We start from the raw sequence: 18,843 nt of genomic DNA, 5'->3' as shown, positions 1-18,843 counted from the left end.
ATCACGGCAACAGCCTCAGTATTCAACACCAACAACTGCCAGTCTCCAAACACCATCCTACAACTCATCAGCTTTATCCTCGATCATAACGTCTTCACCTTTGACAACCAATTCTTCATCCAGACACACGGAACAGCCATGGGGACCAAATTTGCACCCCAATATGCCAACATTTTTATGCACAGGTTCGAACAAGATTTCTTCTCTATGCAGGATCTCCAACCGACATTGTACACCAGGTACATTGATGACATTTTCTTCCTCTGGACCCATGGCGAGGAGTCACTGATAAAACTACACAGTGACATCAACAATTTTCATCCCACCATCAAACTCACCATGGACTACTCTCGACTGTCTGTCTCATTCTTGGACACATGCGTCTCCATCAAGGACGGACACCTCAGCACCACACTCTACCGCAAACCCACAGACAACCTCACAATGCTACACTTCTTCTCCCGCTTCCACCCAAAACATATTAGAACAGCCATTCCCTATGGACAAGCCCTACGCATACACCGGATCTGCTCAGATGAGGAGGAACATGACGGACACCTGGAAGTACTCAAGGATGCCCTCACAGGAACGGGGTACAATGTTCAACTCGTCGACCGCCAGTTCCGACGTGCCACAGCAAGGAACCGTAATGATCTCCTCAGGGTAATTGACAGGGTACCCTTCGTTGTTCAGTACTTCCCAGGAGCTGAAAAATTACGCCATGTTCTTCATGACCTGCAACACATTATCAATGGAGATGAGCACCTCACCAAGACCTTCCCCACACCTCCACTACTTGCCTTTAAACAACCGCCAAACCTCAAACAGATCATTGTTCGTAGCAAACTGCCCGGCTCTCAGGACAACTCCATACAACCCTGTCACGGTGGACGCTGCAAAACGTGTCAGATTGTGGACATAGATACCACCATTATGCGTGGGGACACCTCCCACCGTGTACATGGCAGGTACTCATGTGACTCAGCCAACATTGTCTATCTTATACGTTGCAGGCAGGGATGCCCAGAGGCATGGTACATTGGGGAAACCGAGCAAAGGCTACGACAACGGATGAATGGGCACCGCACAACAATCAACAGACAGGAGGGTTCCCTCCCAGTTGGGGAACACTTCAGTGGTCCAGGACATTCAGCCTCGGACCTTTGGGTGACCATCCTCCAAGGTGGACTTCGGGACAGGCATCAGAGGAAAGTGGCCGAGCAGAGGCTGATAGCTAAGTTTGGTACCCATAGGGAGGGCCTCAACCGGGACGTTGGGTTTTTGTCACATTACAGGTGATCACCATTGCACTACACACACACACAGATATTCCCACACCGCGCACGCGCACACACACACACACACACTCTCATGCACACGGACACAGATACACACAGACGTGCACACAGACTCCCACACATGCACCCCCTCACAGACTTAAGACACTCTGCACTCACGACACACACACACACACACACACACACTTTCTCACACTCTCAACCCCCACCCCAGACAAAGACCCACATGCACACATATATATTGTGTGTGGTGAATTTTTTTGGTACAAAGTTACATTGCACTTTGCTCAAAAACCACATAGATTCATGTCGAACTCTGAGCTCAAAAACTGCATGAATTTATGTAAAACTCTGTTATTTCACTGTTTAGATTGGAATCAATCTAAACATCAGGTCATAGACAGAGAACACAGGGGGCGAACACCTTCAACACATTGTCTAGCTATCACCATTGTTAACAGCTAACCCAAGAATGCAACTTTTTAAAAAAAAGGGTTTTGTGATTTACTCATGAAAGAACTGAAACTATCACTGTATTCTAACAGATGAAAGGCTTAACAGACAATCAATTCTTCAATGTATAATTTCAGTTACATCACACTGCAAATTTTTTCTCTAAATTCTGTGTTACGATCGAGCCCTCCACAATCACCTGATGAAGGAGCGTCGCTCTGAAAGCTAGTGTGCTTCCAATTAAACCTGTTGGACTATAACCTGGTGTTGTGTGATTTTTAACTTTGTACACCCCAGTCCAACACCGGCATCTCCGAATCATGACTTATTTTTAAATGTTGCAGTTTCCCAAACTTCTCGCACCACTGAGTCAAAAGAAGGTTAAATAATTATGGCCATGCACCTTCAATTTCCATTCACACTTCCTTCAGTTTGCTTGGATGCATGGTGTCTGGTCCCAGTATCTTATCAATCTGAATTACAATCTGCCTTATCAATTTGGACCTCTTCGAGACTAAATTAGCTCCAGCCACATGACCTGTTTCCTTGGCAAAGACAAGGAAAGTATTAATTTAATTCCTCAGCCATGTCTCTGTCTCCACGTATAAATCACCTTTGTGGTGTCAATTGTCCTTACCTTTTCTTTTTAACACCTTTTTTGTCCCGTAGAAGACTTTGAGATCCCTTATAAGCAAACAGCCAGTGTTTTACATAATCTCCCTCTCGACTTATTTGCTTTTTCACCTCCCTTCTGAACCTTCTATATTCATCCTGGTTCTCTTTTGTGTTCCATATCTGACAATTGTCTTAAGCATACTTTCGCCTTTATCTTAGTGTCTGTCAATTTTCATCCAGCATGCTCTGGATTTGTTTGCACCAGCTTTGCATTTTGAGGGTGTGCAGCTCAATTGTGCTGGAACCATCTCCTCTGAAGGTAGCCTATTCTGCAGCTACTTTTCATGCCTGTCTATTTGGCTAAACTTTGTTCTTGCTACTTTGAAGTCAACACTCCCTTAGTTGATCTTTATTCTGTGTTGTTCTTTTCCACAGTTATTCTAACCCTTATGATACAATCATTCCAATTTCCCAAAATGTTACACCGACTGTCACCTGATCTACCCGTTCCAAGAGCCAAGGGCAGTCTTTCCTAGTCCCTGAAATATGAGGCAGTGCTGAGTCTGCTGTAAAAATACAGTGAGTTCAGAAAAATTTAGATTCTCAGAGCTAAGTAAAGAAGTCCAATTCTGCAGCCGAGGTTTAATTACCAAGACAAGAAATTTGTTTGCGAGTAGCAAGAGGCCTATTTGCATGCATTAGCAGGATACTACCCTTACCCTGTACTCCATTTACCTCCCACAAAGCCAGCACTCAGTCTTGCATGCAACATCTTCCCTCAATCACTCTATCCCATCACAGTCCCACAAATGACTCATCCTGCATGCCCTCTGCTGTTCTAGTGACTTTCATTTCATTGAACCCCCCACTGTCTCATTCCAGAACAAAATGTCCCAGAACAGGGGGCCAAAATGAGTGGTGAGGTGTCTGACACCAATTTCCTTACTATGTGGCTCACGGGGTGCATGTGCATGCACAATACTTTACTAAAGGGGCTTGGCAATGCTGCTGGGTATGGTGCCAGTCCCAAAACTGTCACAAAGAAGGCTCCACTTCACAGTCACCATTGCTGTCTCAGAGGTCAGCAGGTTTGAAGGGCTGTTGTGCACCTGCAGCATTATCATTTGATATTGTCATTCCCTGCAATGTTATGGCATAGTAGCCACAAACTGTCCTACAAAGGCACATAGCTGGTATGGTTGACACTCTCTCACACATACAATCCCTTCTCTCACCCTAACCACTGCTTGACATCCACGCTACAATGGTTATCTGCCCGTAGTGATATCTTATCTAACCACCCTCTCAAAGTCAGAGAGTCTTAGTTCAGCATAGTACAATCCAACTTGTCCATGCCAACCCGGTATTCCAACCTAATCTAGTCCTACCTGCCAGCACCCGGCCTATATCCCTCTAAACCTTTCCTATTCATATACCCATCCAAAAGCCTTTTAAATGTTGCAATTATACTGGCTTTCATCACTTCCTCTGGCAGCTCATTCCACACAGGCACCACCCGCTGCATGAAAAAGTTGCCCCTTAGGTGTCTTTTATATTATTCCCCTCTCACCCTAAACCTATGCCCTCTTGTTCTGGATGCCAGGGAAAAGACTTTGTCTACTTATCCTATCCATGTCCCTCATGATTTTATAAACCTCTATAAGGTCACCCTTCAGCCTCCAACACTCCGGGGAAAACAGCCCCAGCCTACTCAACCTCTGCCTATAGATCAAATCCTCCAACCCTGGCAACATTCTTGTCAATCTTTTCTGAACCCTTTCAAGTTTCACAACATCCTTCCGATAGGAAGGAGACCAGAATTGCACACAATATTCCAAAAGCGGCCTAAGCAATGTCCTGTACAGCCGCAACATGACCTCCCAACTCCTGTACTCAATACTCTGGCCAATAGAGGAAAGCATATTAAACACCTTCTTCACTATCCTACCTACCTGCGACTCCACTTTCAAGGAGCTATGAACCTGACTCCAAGGTCTCTGTTCAGCAACATTCCCTAGGACCTTACCATTAAGTGTATAAGTCCTGCTAAGATTTGCTTTCCCAAAATGCAGTGTTTCGCATTTATCTGAATTAAACTCCATCTGCCACTCCTCAGCCATTGGCCCATCTGGTCCAGATCCTGTTGTAATCTGAGGTAACCTTCTTCGCTGTCCACTAACACCTCCAATTTTGGTGTCATCTGCAAACTTACTAACTATATCTCTTATGCTCGCATCCAAATCATTTATATAAATGATGAAAAATAATGGACCCAGCACCGATCATTGTGGCACTCCACTGGTCACAGACCTCCAGTGTGAAAAACAATCCTCCACCACCACCCTCTGTCTTCTACCTTTGAGCCAGTTCTGTATCCAAATGCTAGTTCTCCCTGTATTCAATGAGATCTAACCTTGCTAACCAGTCTCCCATGGGGAACCTTGTTGAACGCCTTACTGAAGTCCATACAGATCACATCTACCGCTCTGCCCTCATCAATCCTCTTTGTTATTTCTTCAAAAAACTCAGTCAAGTTCATTAGACATACACAAAGCCATGTTGACTATCCCTAATCAGTCCTTGCCTTTCCAAATACATGTAAAACCTGTCCCTCAGGATTCCCTCCAACAACTTGCCCACCACCAACATCAGGTTCAATGGTCTATAGTTCCCTGGCTTGTCCTTACCACATTTCTTAAATAGTGGCACCACATTAGCCAACCTCCAGTCTTCTGGCACCTCACTTGTGACTATCAATGATACAATAGCTCAGCAAGAGACCCAGCAAACACTTCCCTAGCTTCTCACAGAATTCTAGGGTGCACCTGATAAGGTCTGAGGGATTTATCCACTTTTATGCATTTCATGACATCCAGCACTTCCTCCTCTGTAATATGGACATTTTTCAAGATATCACCATCCATTTCCCTACATTCTACACCTTCCATGTCTCTTTCCACAGTGAACACTGATGCAAAATGCTTATTTAGTATCTTGCCCATCTCCTGCGGCTCCATACATAGGCTGCCTTGGTGATCTCTGAGGGTCCCTATTCTCTCCCTAGTTACCCTTTTGTCCTTAATGTATTTGTAAAAACTATTTGGATTCTCGTTAACTCTATTTGCCAAATCTATCTCATGTCCCCTTTTTGCCCTCCTGATTTCCCTCTTAATTATACTCCTACTGCCTTTATACTCTTGTAAGGATTCACTCGATCTATCCTGTCAATACCTGACATATACTTCCTCCTTTTTCTTAATTAAACCCTCAATTTCTCTAGACATCCAGCATTCCCTACACCTACCAGCCTTTCCTTTCACCCTAACAGGAATATACAGTGTTGGGTCTGGGTGGGTTGCTCTTCTTCAGGTTGGTATGGACTTGATTGGCTGAATGGCCTGCTTCCACAATGTAGGGGGGTTCAAGGACTTTAATACATTCCTTTATGTTGCCTGAGTCTTTTCTCAAAATTTCGTTTTGCTTCTCTTATTTGCTTTTTCACTTTCCTTCAGAATCTTCATATTCCTCTTGGTATTCTCAACTGTATTAACAATCTGATACCTGTCATAAGCACACTCTCTTTTTCTTCTTCATCTTATTTTCTCTCTCCTTAGTAACCAGGAACTTCAGCCTCAACTGGGAAATGCAGGACAAACAAATGTAATGTCCCTTGTCTGTACTTGAATCATCTCCTCTGTGACTATTGTTCACCGTTCACCTAATGGTAAGATTCTTGGGAGTGCAGATGAGCAGAGAGATCTTGGTGTCCATGTACACAGATCCCTGAAAGTTGCCACCCAGATTGACAGGGTTGTTAAGAAGGCATACAGTGTTTTGGCCTTTATTAATAGAGGGATTGGGTTCCGGAACCAGGAGGTTATGCTGCAGATGTACAAAGCTCTGATACGGCCACACTTGGAGTATTGTGTACAGTTTTGGTCACCAAATTATAAGAAGGATGTGGAAGCTTTGGAAAGGGTGCAGAGGAGATTTACTCGGATGTTGCCTGGTATGGAAGGAATGTCTTACGATGAAAGGCTGAGGGACTTGAGGCTGTTCTCATTAGAGAGAAGAAGGTTGAGAGGTGACTTAATAGAGACATACAAGATAATCAGAGGGTAAGATAGGCTCTCCCTGTCCACCCTTTTTCCAAGTATGGGAAAGGCAAACACGAGGGGACACAACTTTAAAGTGAGGGGAGATAGGTATAAGACAGATGTTAGAGGTAATTTCTTTACTCAGAGAGTAGTAAGGGTATGGAATGCTTTGCCTGCAACGGTAGTAGATTCACCAAGTTTAAGTGCATTTAAGTCGTCATTGGACAGGCATGTGGATGTACATGGAGTAGTGTAGGTGGGATGGGCTTCAGATTAGTATGACAGGTTGGCGCAACATCGAGGGCCGAAGGGCCTGTACTGTGCTGTAATGTTCTATGTCCAATGTTCAGTTTCTTTCTTCTAAGGGAATTGCAGAGAAAAGTCTTTATCCAAAGAAATTTGAATTTGTGACTTACTACCATGGGGAGTAAGAGAGGTGAAAATTGTGGATGTATTTACGGGAAAGCAGTTCTTCATATGAGTGAGGAATGAAAGAATGAATGATTTTATTATGATGTGTATTTTACAGTAAGAATACAACAAAATACAGTGAAAAGCTTTCATTTGTTGCCACGTTTTCTGCCATTTTGAATAACTTAAAAATAAGAAAAAAATATATAGCTTAAAGAAGGCAAAGCGTAGAAGCGAAATAGGTTTAGATTTGGAAAGATGCAAGGATTCTATGTTTCAGATACAGGAACGTGCACTTGCTGGGCCAAATGGCCAGTTTCTGTGCATATAGATCGTACATATTACATAATAACTGAAAGAACAAGGAAATCCATTGTAAAAAGCAAAACATTGTGGAACTGGAAATCTGAAATAAAAACAGAAAGTGCTGGAAAACTCAGCAGCTATGGGAACATCCAGGGAGAGAGAATTAACATTTCAAAATTCATATAGCTATTCTTTGGCATCTTCAGTTCTGTCCCTGTTTACTAAACCAAGGAACCTGCTAAATCTTTGCAACTTGTCAGTTATGAAGAATATCCACATTAGTTTAAAAACATTGACTCCATACCTCTATCTTCAGCTATCATAGAACCCAGTTTGTTTTCCCAACAATTTCTGCATGTTGGCTCAGTGATTAAATTAGATTAGATTAGATTCCCTACAGTATGGAAACAGGCCCTTCGGCCCAACAAGTCCACACTGACCCTCCAAAGAGTAACCCACCCTGATCCATTCCCCTACATTTACCCCTGACTAATGTACCTAACACTACAGGCAACTTTAACATGGCCAATTCACCTGACCTGAATATCTTTGGATTGTGGGAGGAAACCAGAGCACCTGGAGGAAACCCACGTAGACACGGGGAGAATGTGCAAACTGGGGTTTGCATTGCTGCCCCACAGTACCAGGGACCTGGGTTTAATTCCAGCCTCATATGACGATGATTGTGCTCCGGTATCCCCTCACATTCCAAAGTGTACAGTTTAGGTGGATTGGCCACGTTAAATTGCTCAGTGTTTAGGAATGTGCAGACTAGGTGGATTAGCCATGAGAAATGCAGGTTTACAGGGCTAGGATTGTAGGACACTCTTTGGAGGCTTGATGGGGACCCAATGGGCCAAATGGCCTGTATCTACACTGTAGGGATTCTATGATATATGTGACTGCTGTTATAGGGCCAATGATAAATAACATTTACTTCAACTGCCATGACATTGCATGGCCACTTGAGGGCTCTGGGGGCTGATGAACATCCAAAGTTATAAATCACACAACACCAGGTTATAGTCCAACAGGTTTAATTGGAAGCACACTAGCTTTCGGAGCGACGCTCCTTCATCATGTGATTGTGGAGGGCTCAATCGTAACACAGAATTTATAGCAAAAATTTGCAGTGTGATGTAACTGAAATTATACATTGAAAAATTGATTGCATGTTAAGCCTTTCATCTGTTAGAATACAGTGATAGTTTCACTTCTTTCATGTGTAAATCACAAAACCCTTTTTTTAAACTTGCATTCTCGGGTTAGCTGTTAACAATGGTGATAGCTAGACAATATGTTGAAGGTGTTGGCCCCCTGTCTTCTGTCTATGACCTGATGTTTAGATTAGATTAGAATTAATCTAAACATCAGGTCATAGACAGAGAACACAGGGGGCTAACACCTTCAACATATTGTCTAGCTATCACCATTGTTAACAGCTAACCCGGGAATGCAACTTTAAAAAAAAGGTTTTGTGATTTACACATGAAAGAAGTGAAACTATCACTGTATTCTAACAGATGAAAGGCTTAACAGACAATCAATTTTTCAATGTATAATTTCAGTTACATCACACTGCAAATTTTTGCTATAAATTCTGTGTTACGATTGAGCCCTCCACAATCACCTGATGAAGGAGCGTCGCTCCGAAAGCTAGTGTGCTTCCAATTAAACCTGTTGGATTATAACCTGGTGTTGTGTGATTTATAACTTCGTACACCCCAGTCCAACACCGGCATCTCCAAATCATCCAAAGTTATGGCAGTGATCAGTGACTGTTGAATCATAGAATAAAGATAAAGTCATCATAGCCTTACCAGACCATAGAGCTACTCTCTCAGATAAAGATAATTGGCATTGCTTTGAACTATTGTTGACTCTTAACTCTGGATGACACAAATTTCAGTTTAAAGATAGACACTTCATTACCGAACGGTCAGCGAGAGATTCTGGGTGACACCAAAGGAGTCTCATAGCCTCCTTGTGGTGGCAACCCTCATTGAATCTCTGAACGTTACATGCAAGCAGTATATTTTATATGTTGTTTGGGGTGTGACTAATACAAAGTTCTTTAACATCACATGGCTGATTGCTATTATATTGTTATAACAGGTATTTCTCAATCTTACAATGACTAAGTTAAAACTCACACAACACCAGATTATAGTCCAACAGGTTTAATTGGAAGCACACTAGCTTTCAGAGCACCGCTCCTTCTTCAGGTGGTTGTCCTCTCCTTTGACAGGCTGAGATCGGAAATCAGTGGGAGTCTGGAGCCATACGTGTGAATATTGCTCCCAACCTGGGGCAAAGATATTTGCTTCCCTGAATAAGACTGTCAGCCCTGGTTATTGATCTTATTAACTGCCTCCTTTTCCTATTAACACAACCACCTGATGAAAGAGCAGTGCTCCGAAAGCTAATGTGCTTCCAATGAAACCTGTTGGACTATAACCTGTATTGAGTGATTTTAACTTTGTACACCCCAGTCCCACACCGGCATCTCCAAATCATTACAATGACTAGTGATTGCTGCATTCCTGTGACAGATCTCAAATTGTTCACTGGAGCTTGTTACTGTATTATTCACACTCTTATGTTACAAAGAAAGGAGGTAAATAATAGGATTTAGTATTGTTCTCATTGTTTGTCTTCACATATCCTTGTTAATGGGTAAGGAAGTGTGTTAGTAGGAACAGGAGGTAGTTACTAAGATTAATAACCAGGGCTTACAGTCTTATTCAGTGAAACAAATATCTTTGCCAGGAATTGGGAGCAAAATATGCATGTATGTCTCGAGTTGATTTTAGCAGTTCAGAGGTAGCCAGACACCTGCTGTAATTTTGGGTCACAGCCTGTCAAAGGACAGGTACACAATTGAACAGATAGTGAGTCACTCTAATAGGAAATCTTTAACATTTGAATTCCCAAAACTCCCAAACACTATGATAAGTCAGTAAAATAGAATACTTTACTTTTGAGTTTCTTATACATCTCCATAGTTATGAAGTTTAAGGCTCACCACATCTTTGGCAAGGGAAGAAGGGGAGTCCTTCAAATTAACTACATCCAGTACAGGAATTGAACCCACACTGTTAGTATCACTGCACATCACAAACTAACTGTCAAATGTACAGAGCTAACTAACTCCCCAGAACATGTGAATAACACAGCTCAGAGTGAGGCCCTTGACCTCATCATGCCAGTTAAAGCACATTGAAACAGCTGCCCCACTACTTTCATTCATTCTCCTGCTTTATCCCCATCGCCTAAAATGCTTTTACATTTCAAACATACATTTAATTTCTTTTCAAGCCTTATGCTTGAATCTGCTTCCACCACCATCTCAGGCAATGCATTCAAACCTTAACATGATTGTATATACATGGACTTCAGTGAAGTCTTTGATAAGGTTCCACATAGTAGGCTCTTGGAGAAAATGCAGAGGCATGGAATTGAGGGTGATTTAGTAGTTTGGATTAGAAACTTTCTTTCTGAAAGTAGGCAGCATGTGGTGGTTGATGGAAAATATTCAGTCTGGAATTTCTTTAAATGACTTAGATGCAGGCATAGGTGGATGGATTAGTAAGTTTGCAGACGACACTAAAGTTGGTGGAGTAGTGAACAGTTAGGAAGAATGTTACAGGTTGCAGGGGGACTTAGATAAACTGCAGAATTGGGCTGAGAGGTGGCAAATGGAGTTCAATGCAGCTAAATGTGAGGTGATGCACTTTGGGAAGAATAACAGGAAGGCAGAGTACAGGGTCAATGGAAAGATTCCTGGTAGTGTGGATGTGCAAAGGGATCTTGGAGTCCATGTACATAGATCCCTGAAAGTTGCCACCCAGGTTGATAGTGCTGTTAAAAAGGCAATCGGTGTGTTAGGTTTCATTTGTAGAGGGATTGAGTTCTGCAGCCGCAATATCATGCAGCAACTAGACAAAACACTAGTGTGACCACACTTGGAATATTGTGTACAGTTCTGGTCGCCATATTTCTGGAAGGATGTGGAAGCATTGGAAAAGGTGCAGAGGAGATTTACCAGGATGTTGCCTGGTCTGGAGGGAAGGTCTTATGAGGAAAGGCTGAGATGTAGTCTGTTCTCATTGGAAAGAAGAAGGCCAAGACGGAATTTGATAGAGATATACAAGATGATCAGAGGATTAGATAGGGTAGACAGTGAAAGTCTTTTTCCGAGGATGATGACGTCAGCTTGTACGAGTGGGCATAACTATAAAACTGAGGGGTGATAGATTTAAGAAAGATGTCAGAGGCAGGTTCTTTATTCAGAGTGGTAAGGGTGTGGAATGCCCTACTTGCTAATGTAGTCAACTCAGCCACATTAGGGAGATTTAAACAATCCTTAGATAAGCACATGGATGATGATGGGATAGTGTAGGGGGACGAGCTGAGAATAGTTCACAGGTTGGTGCAACATCAAGGGCCTGTTCTGTGCTGTATTGTTCTATGTTCTAGTACAGACTCGATGGCAAGAAGGGCCTCTACTATACTATTTAATTTTGTAATTTATGGTAATGGCTCGCTACATATTTTTCTCCTGTGTGCAGTCATTGGCTCTTTTGCTAAACACTTTAATACCGGCTCCCCCAGTTCCTAACTTTTGTGCCATTGGAAAATGCTTCATCTTATGTATCCTGTGAGGTAAGTTGCTTTCAGACCTGTTGGAATTCTTCTTTCTGTCCTTTGTGCAATTTTTATTCTGCTTTTTATCTCCAGTATCCACAGTACTTTCTTCCTGCTTTGCAGGATTTTCTTTATCTATCTTTGTCATCACACTGCCTCATGATTAAAATGGTTGGACTCAAACTGTGATGTTCTCAATGGGTAGGTGATCATGATTTTATATAATTTTTTTTCTTCTTTTTTTCATGTCATGTGTGTGCAGGTGTCGGACATAGTAAAAAACAAGTGTGTAAATCTTTCTTTATTTATATTTCACCACCAGGAAGAAAGGAAACACCCAAATGACCAGTGACAAGGAGTGCCCTTCTCAGAGGGCAATGCTGTGTGATCAAACAGTGAAGGGGAGGGCAGGGATTAAATCAAAATAGAGTTGGAGGGGAAAATAATACACTCCACTCCCTGTGGTGCCCACCTTTCCCTGAAAATCTTGAGGGTGTTGGTGATCGTGATTTTATATGATTGGGAGCAGGCTCCTCCCAGTCATTAATATCAACTATTAATAGAACTTTGATGTAGCCAGGAGAGAAACTTTTTTGAGAGAAGGACAGGACTGGCAGCTCAATGTTCCAGGATTTAAATGTTTCAGGCATGACGGAGAGTGGAAAGTTTTTAAAGGAGATGTGAAAGGCAAGTTTTTTTTAAGAAAAGGGGTAGTAGGTGTTTGGAATGTATTGATAGGACAGGTGGTAGAACTGATATATTTAAGGTGCATTTAGACCATAAGGCAGGGAATAGAGGAATACAGACCACTTGCAGGCAGATGGGATTAGTTGAGATTGGTTTCATGGTTGGCACAGGCGTGGTGGACCTTCTGTGCCATACTGTTCTGTGTTCTCATGCTGCCACTCATCTAGGAGAAGTGCAGCCTATCTTGGATCACTTTTTTAGTCCTTTCCTGAATATTGAAGTATTGAGAAAACAGGACCTGGTCAGTGAAATTTGTTTTTCAAACATCTAGACACAGTATCCTCTCCATCCTTCACAGCTGATTTTTGCAGGAGCTTTGTCTGGATGCTTCTGGAACCTGCTTTAAGAAGGACACTAACATTTGATCGATGGTCCTCCCATTGACGTGGAAGAATATTGCAGAGGTGTTGCTGGTAGAACTTCTCTTGCGCTTACTGTCCCGGTATCACTGTGGTACAGGACTGTGTGATAACAACAATTGCTCTGTAAATTTACTAGTTTGTTGGTTGTGGAGGTATTTGTTGTCAATCAATCCCTGTCATTCATTGAAGAAGAATGAATTTGCACAACTTCTTCAGTGTTGGGCGTTTTTTATGAATGTTGACCCTGCAAGAGATGTGACTGCCCAAGTATGATAACTGCTCACCACATTCCAGAGTCACTCCTTCAACATGGACACAAAGTTTGGATGGGTACATGAGTAGGAAAGGTTTAGAGGGATATGGAGAAAGTGAGATCTGCAGATGCTGGAGATCAGAGTCGAGAGTGTTTGCTGGAAAAGCAAGCAGCATCCAAGGATCAGGAGAATCGACGTTTCAGGCCGGAGCCCTTCATCAGGAATTCATTAGAGGAATATGGGTCAAGTGCTGACAGATGGGACTAGTTTAGGATACCTGGTCAGCATGGATGAGTTCGACTGAAAGGTCTGTTTCCATGCTGTACATCTCTATGACTCTGCAACTGAAACAAAAACAGAAATTGCTGGAAAAGCTCTGCAGGTCTGGCAGCATCTGTGGAGAGAAATCAGAGTTAACATTTTGGGTCCAGTGACCCTTTCTCAGAACCCAGACCTGAAACATTAACTCTGATTTCTCTCCACAAATAATGCCAGGTCTGTTGAGCTTTTTCAGCAATTTGTTTTTGTTTCTGATTTACAGCATCCGCAGTATATTTTACTGACTGGGTGTGGGTTAAAAAATGATCTTAGGCTTGGTATCATTTAAAGACAGGCTGTGTCTTTTGTTTGTAGTATTGAAGAGGTTGAGAGTGGCTTATAAATTTGATGCATAGTGGACAATTACACTGCAGTCATCTGTGTACTTTGGGCACAACAGGAAGGGATGGAATTAAGAATGCAGTATTGAACACATGTTCAGTTCACAGCCTTTTGCTATGTGATTGTCCATTTCCATTGTGCATCTTCCTGTAGTCACTTCTAAGCAGACTCTATGATCTCAGATTACTTAGGAACAAATGAGGTAAAAATTGGTAGTACTGAGGAACAATATCAATACTTTTATGTTGGATAGCGTTGGAAGTGTATTAGTGTCCTAGTCATAGAGTCATAAAGATGTACAGCACGGAAACAGACCCTTCAGTCCAACCCATCCATGCTGACCAGGTATCCCAACCCAATCTCGTCCCACCTGCCACCTGCCGGCCCATATCCCTCCAAACCCTTCCTATTCATATACCCATAGAATTGCAACATTTAAGAGGCATTTGGATCAGCCTCCACCACTTCCTCTGGCAGCTCATTCCATGCATGTACCACCTCTGTGTGAAAAGGTTGCCCATTAGGTCTCTGTTATATCTTTCCCCTCTCACCCTAAACCTATGCCCTCTAGTTCTGGACACCCCAACCCCAGGGAAAAAACTGTCTATTTACCCTATCCATGCCCCTCATAATTTTGTAAACCTGTATAACCTCAGCCTCTGATGCTCCAGGGAAAACAGCCCCAGCCTGTTCAGCCTCTCCCTTTGGCTCAAATCCTCCAACCCTGGCAACATCCTTGTAAATCTTTTCTGACCCTTTCAAGTTTCACAACATCTTTCTGATAGGAAGGAGACCAGAATTGCACGCAATATTCCAACAATGGCCTAACTAATGTCCTGTATAGCTGCAATATGACCTCCCAACTCCTGTACTCAATACTCTGATCAATAAAGGAAAGCATACCAAACACCACCTTCGCTATTGTATCTACCTGCGATTCCACTTTCAAGGAGCTATGAATCTGCACTCCAACGACTTTGTTCAGCAACACTTCCTAGGACCTTACCATTCAGTGTATAAGTCCTACTAAGATTTGCTTTCCCAAAATTTGCTTTCCCTTTCATTTATCTGAATTTAAACTCCATCTGCCACTTCTCAGCCCATTGGCCCATCTGGTCAAGATCCTGTTGTAATCTGAGGGAACCCTCTTTGTTGTCCACTACACCTCCAATTTTGGTGTCATCTGCAAACTTACTAACTATATCCCTTCTGCTTGCATCCAAATTATTTATGTAAATGACAAAAAGTAGAGGACCCAGCACAGATCCTTGTGGCAGTCCACTGGTCACAGGCCTCTAGTATGAAAACAACCCTCCACCACCACCCTCTGTCTTCTACCTTTCAGCCAGTTCTGTATCCAAATAACTAGTTCTCCCTATATTCCGTGAGATCTAACCTTGCTAATCAGTCTCCTATGGGGAACCTTGTCAAACGCCTTACTGAAGTCCATATAGACTACATCTACTGCTCTGCCCCCATCAATCCTCTTTGTTATTACTTCAAAAAACTCAATCAAGTTTGTGAGACATGATTTCCCATGCACAAAGCCATGTTGACTATCCCTAATCAGTCCTTGCCTTTCCAAATACATGTACATCCTGTCCCTCAGGAATCCCTCCAACAACTTGCCCACTACCGAGGTCAGGTTCACTGGTCTATAGTTCCCTGGCTTGTCCTTACCACCCTTCTCAAACAGTGGCAACACATTTGCCAACCTCCAGTCTTCCGGCACCTCACCTGTGACTATCCATGATACAAATATCTCAGCAAGGGGCCCAGCAATCACTTCTGTAGCTTCCCACAGAGTTCTCAAGTACACCTGATCAGGTCCTGGGGATTTATACAACTTTCCCCATTTCAAGACATCCAGCACTTCCTCCTCTGTAATCTGGACATTTTGCAAGATGTCACCATCTATTTCCCTATAGTCTATATCTTCCATATCCTTTTCCACAGTAAATACTGATGCAAAATACTCATTTAGTATCTCCCCCATTTTCTGTGGCTCCACACGAAGGCTGCCTTGCTGATCTTTGAGGGGCCCTATTCTCTCCCTAGTTACCCTTTTGTCCTTCCATTTCAGCTGAGGGAGCTGAAAAATAAGTGGTCACCTGCCTCCAAAAAATTGGGAACATCTGAAATATGATCAATTCCAATTCCTGCCCGAAATAAAACTAAGAGGTGTCATCATCATCAAGGTTTGGACTTATGATTTTCATACATGTCTGCCATTTTCATCATGACAAAGAGGCTCATTGCCACGGTAATAATCTGGGCCATGGTTTCGGTCCAGATTCCAGAATAGTCAGTTGCTTTAACTCTCCAACTCCAGACAGCTGGGTTCAAAATGTGAAGCCTTGTAGTCAGGCTAAATGGGTTAATTTCTAATCTGCAATCTACTGATAGAGTTAGGTATGAATTAATTATATAATTAAATGAAGGCTGTCTGTCATTGCTTGAAATGAATTGTGCTCTGTGTTCGTTCACTGTTTGGCTCAATTTAATCAGATATTCATTGAAGCGAACGATCTATTTCACATGTTTCCTATTCAAGTGACCACAATTCTTTGAGATACAACTAATTGAGAAGACAATTATTATGAGGTACAGATAAGAAATGTTAAAGAATTAGACTTTTAATATATCCATTTCATCATTAAAACCAATTGACAGTAAATACATAAGCAACGATATTTATACATCTAAACACTGCTCATAAACAAAGATGCAGAATGTTAATTCGTCTAATTTAAAAGGTTCATGCTCCACCAGTCTCCCTTTTGCCTGCAACACTTTTCATCAGGCAAACCTCCCCACCTGCCTCAACAGTAACAATTATACCACCCACTTTCCTCTCCTGTAACTCCTGCCCCTCTCTCTCTTATCAGGAGGAGAAAGCTCACATTCAATTGGAAAAGTCAAGATGGATCCTTTCAATGAAGATATCCTGATTCTGACCAGCCAGAATAGCTGAGTGGCTGTGACCAAGCCTCTGGACTGGCAACAGACACTGCCCTTGATTGACTGTGTAGGGGCCCTCTGTCTAAAGGTGATTTGTCTTGACTTGACTGAGAACTGCTAATTACTGTGACAAGCCTCCTAACATTGTGCCTGCTCCAAATGCCAATGCAATACAGCATTTATGTGAGCCTGGTAGCTGACCAAGGGGGAGAGTACAAATGGGCAAGTCAGTGCAAGGAAGGCATGTTGTGAACATCGGGGTTGGTTCAGAGTGAGTGGTGTATCAGCAAGTTGACAGCGAGAGCTGTAGCCTGGTTCACTCCAAGAGCTGGGTGTGTCCCTGAGTGTAAACTGTCCTTGCTGCAGCATTGATATGCAGACAAATTATTTACAAGGATTGGAGATGTGCCATGAGGGTTAGAACATAGAACAGTACACCACAGAACAGGCCCTTCAGCCCATGATGTTGCGCTGACCATTGATCCTCATGTATGCACCCTCAAATTTCTGTGACCATATGCATGTCCAGCAGTCTCTTAAATGTCCCCAGTGACCTTGCTTCCACAACTGCTGCTGGCTACACATTCCATGCTCTCTCAACTCTGTGTAAAGAACCCGCCTCTGACATCCCCTCTATACTTTCCTCCAACCAGCTTAAAACTATGACCCCTCATGTTAGTCATTTCTGCCCTGGGAAATAGTCTCTGGCTATCAACTCTATCTATGCCTCTCATTATCTTGTATACCTCAATTAGGTCCCCTCTCCTCCTCCTTTTCTCCAATGAAAAAAGTCCAAGCTCAGTCAACCTCTCTTCATAAGATAAGCCCTCCAGTCCAGGCAGCATCCTGGTAAACCTCCTCTGAACCCTCTCCAAAGCATCCACATCTTTCCTATAATAGGGCGACCAGAACTGGACGCTGCATTCCAAGTGCAGTCTAACCAAAGTTTTATAGAGCTGCAACAAGATCTCATGACTCTTAAACTCAATCCGCCTGTTAATGGAAGCCAAAACACCATATGCTTTCTTAACAACCCTGTCCACTTGAGTGGCCATTTTAAGGGATGTATGTACCTGCACACCAAGATCCCTTTGTTCCTCCACACTGCCAAGAATCCTATCCTTAATCCTGTACTCAGTTTTCAAATTTGACCTTCCAAAATGCATCACCTCACATTTATCCAGGTTGAACTCCATCTGCCACCTCCCCGCCCATCTCTGCATCCTGTCAATGTCCCGCTGCAGCCTACAACAGCCCTCTATACTGTCAATGACACCTCCAACGTTTGTGTCATCTGCAAACCTGCTGACCCATTCTTCAATCCCTTGACACATTCGGATGCTAATGTCCGGGGGTGTGGGACATTGTGTGTGTGGCTGCTGGTGATGGAGTGCCTTCTGAGATGTTGCCACCCGGTTTTCAAATGGAGATCCTTTGGACAAAACAGTGAGCCGAAGTAGCTAGGTATCTGCTGTGATTTCTATGTCAAGAATTCTCAATGTCTAGTTTGTTTGGCACATTTGATAAGATAGGAAGCTGAATATTATTGAGATAAGTTGTGACGTCAATGAGGTGCTTGATGAGCAATAATCCTCCTAATTGGCAACTTACAGCTGCCTAACATGAAACTTGCCTCACTACTTCTCAAATGCGTAGAGATGCAATGAGTTGTTTCCAGCAATAAGATAGCCCTCATCAGGCATCTTGTCCAATTCAGCCGCAAAACATGCCATAGGCCATGTTGCTTAGACTCATGTAGGCTTCTGCTCAAAGTCTTAGGAATTTTCATTCTTAACAATTCAAGACATAGTTTTTAATTTTTTCAAACCTTCTTTCAAGAATTGCGAAATTGGAACTTGAAAACAAGATTTTTGTAGTGATTTTCACAGCTGGACATCACTGAGTTTTTAGAAGAATACACAGATGATGGATAAAGTCTGATATTGGCATCATCACCTGTTTAGTAGGACGTCATAGTCTTTTTTTTCTACTTTCCATATCTTTACATTTCCTTTCCAGGTAGTCCACAATC

General features: G+C 42.6%; 1 long non-coding RNA gene across 1 annotated transcript in view; it reads left to right on the top strand.

Annotated features, from left to right (window-relative positions):
• Positions 1-18,843, top strand: part of LOC122550460 (uncharacterized) — a 59,429-nt gene that overhangs the window by 6,445 nt on the left and 34,141 nt on the right. Inside the window, exon 2 of the long non-coding RNA XR_015757390.1 lies at positions 16,739-16,899. This is a non-coding gene — a long non-coding RNA (uncharacterized LOC122550460). The remainder of the gene's footprint in view (positions 1-16,738; positions 16,900-18,843) is intronic.

Source organism: Chiloscyllium plagiosum, unplaced genomic scaffold (genome assembly GCF_037043375.1).
Source record: "Chiloscyllium plagiosum isolate Xiang-an unplaced genomic scaffold, Cpla_swu_hap1 HiC_scaffold_6, whole genome shotgun sequence".
NCBI classification, from domain to species: Eukaryota; Metazoa; Chordata; class Chondrichthyes; order Orectolobiformes; family Hemiscylliidae; genus Chiloscyllium; species Chiloscyllium plagiosum.
The sequence above is the reverse complement of the archived record's forward strand: the minus strand, read 5'-3'. Positions and strand labels throughout refer to the sequence as shown.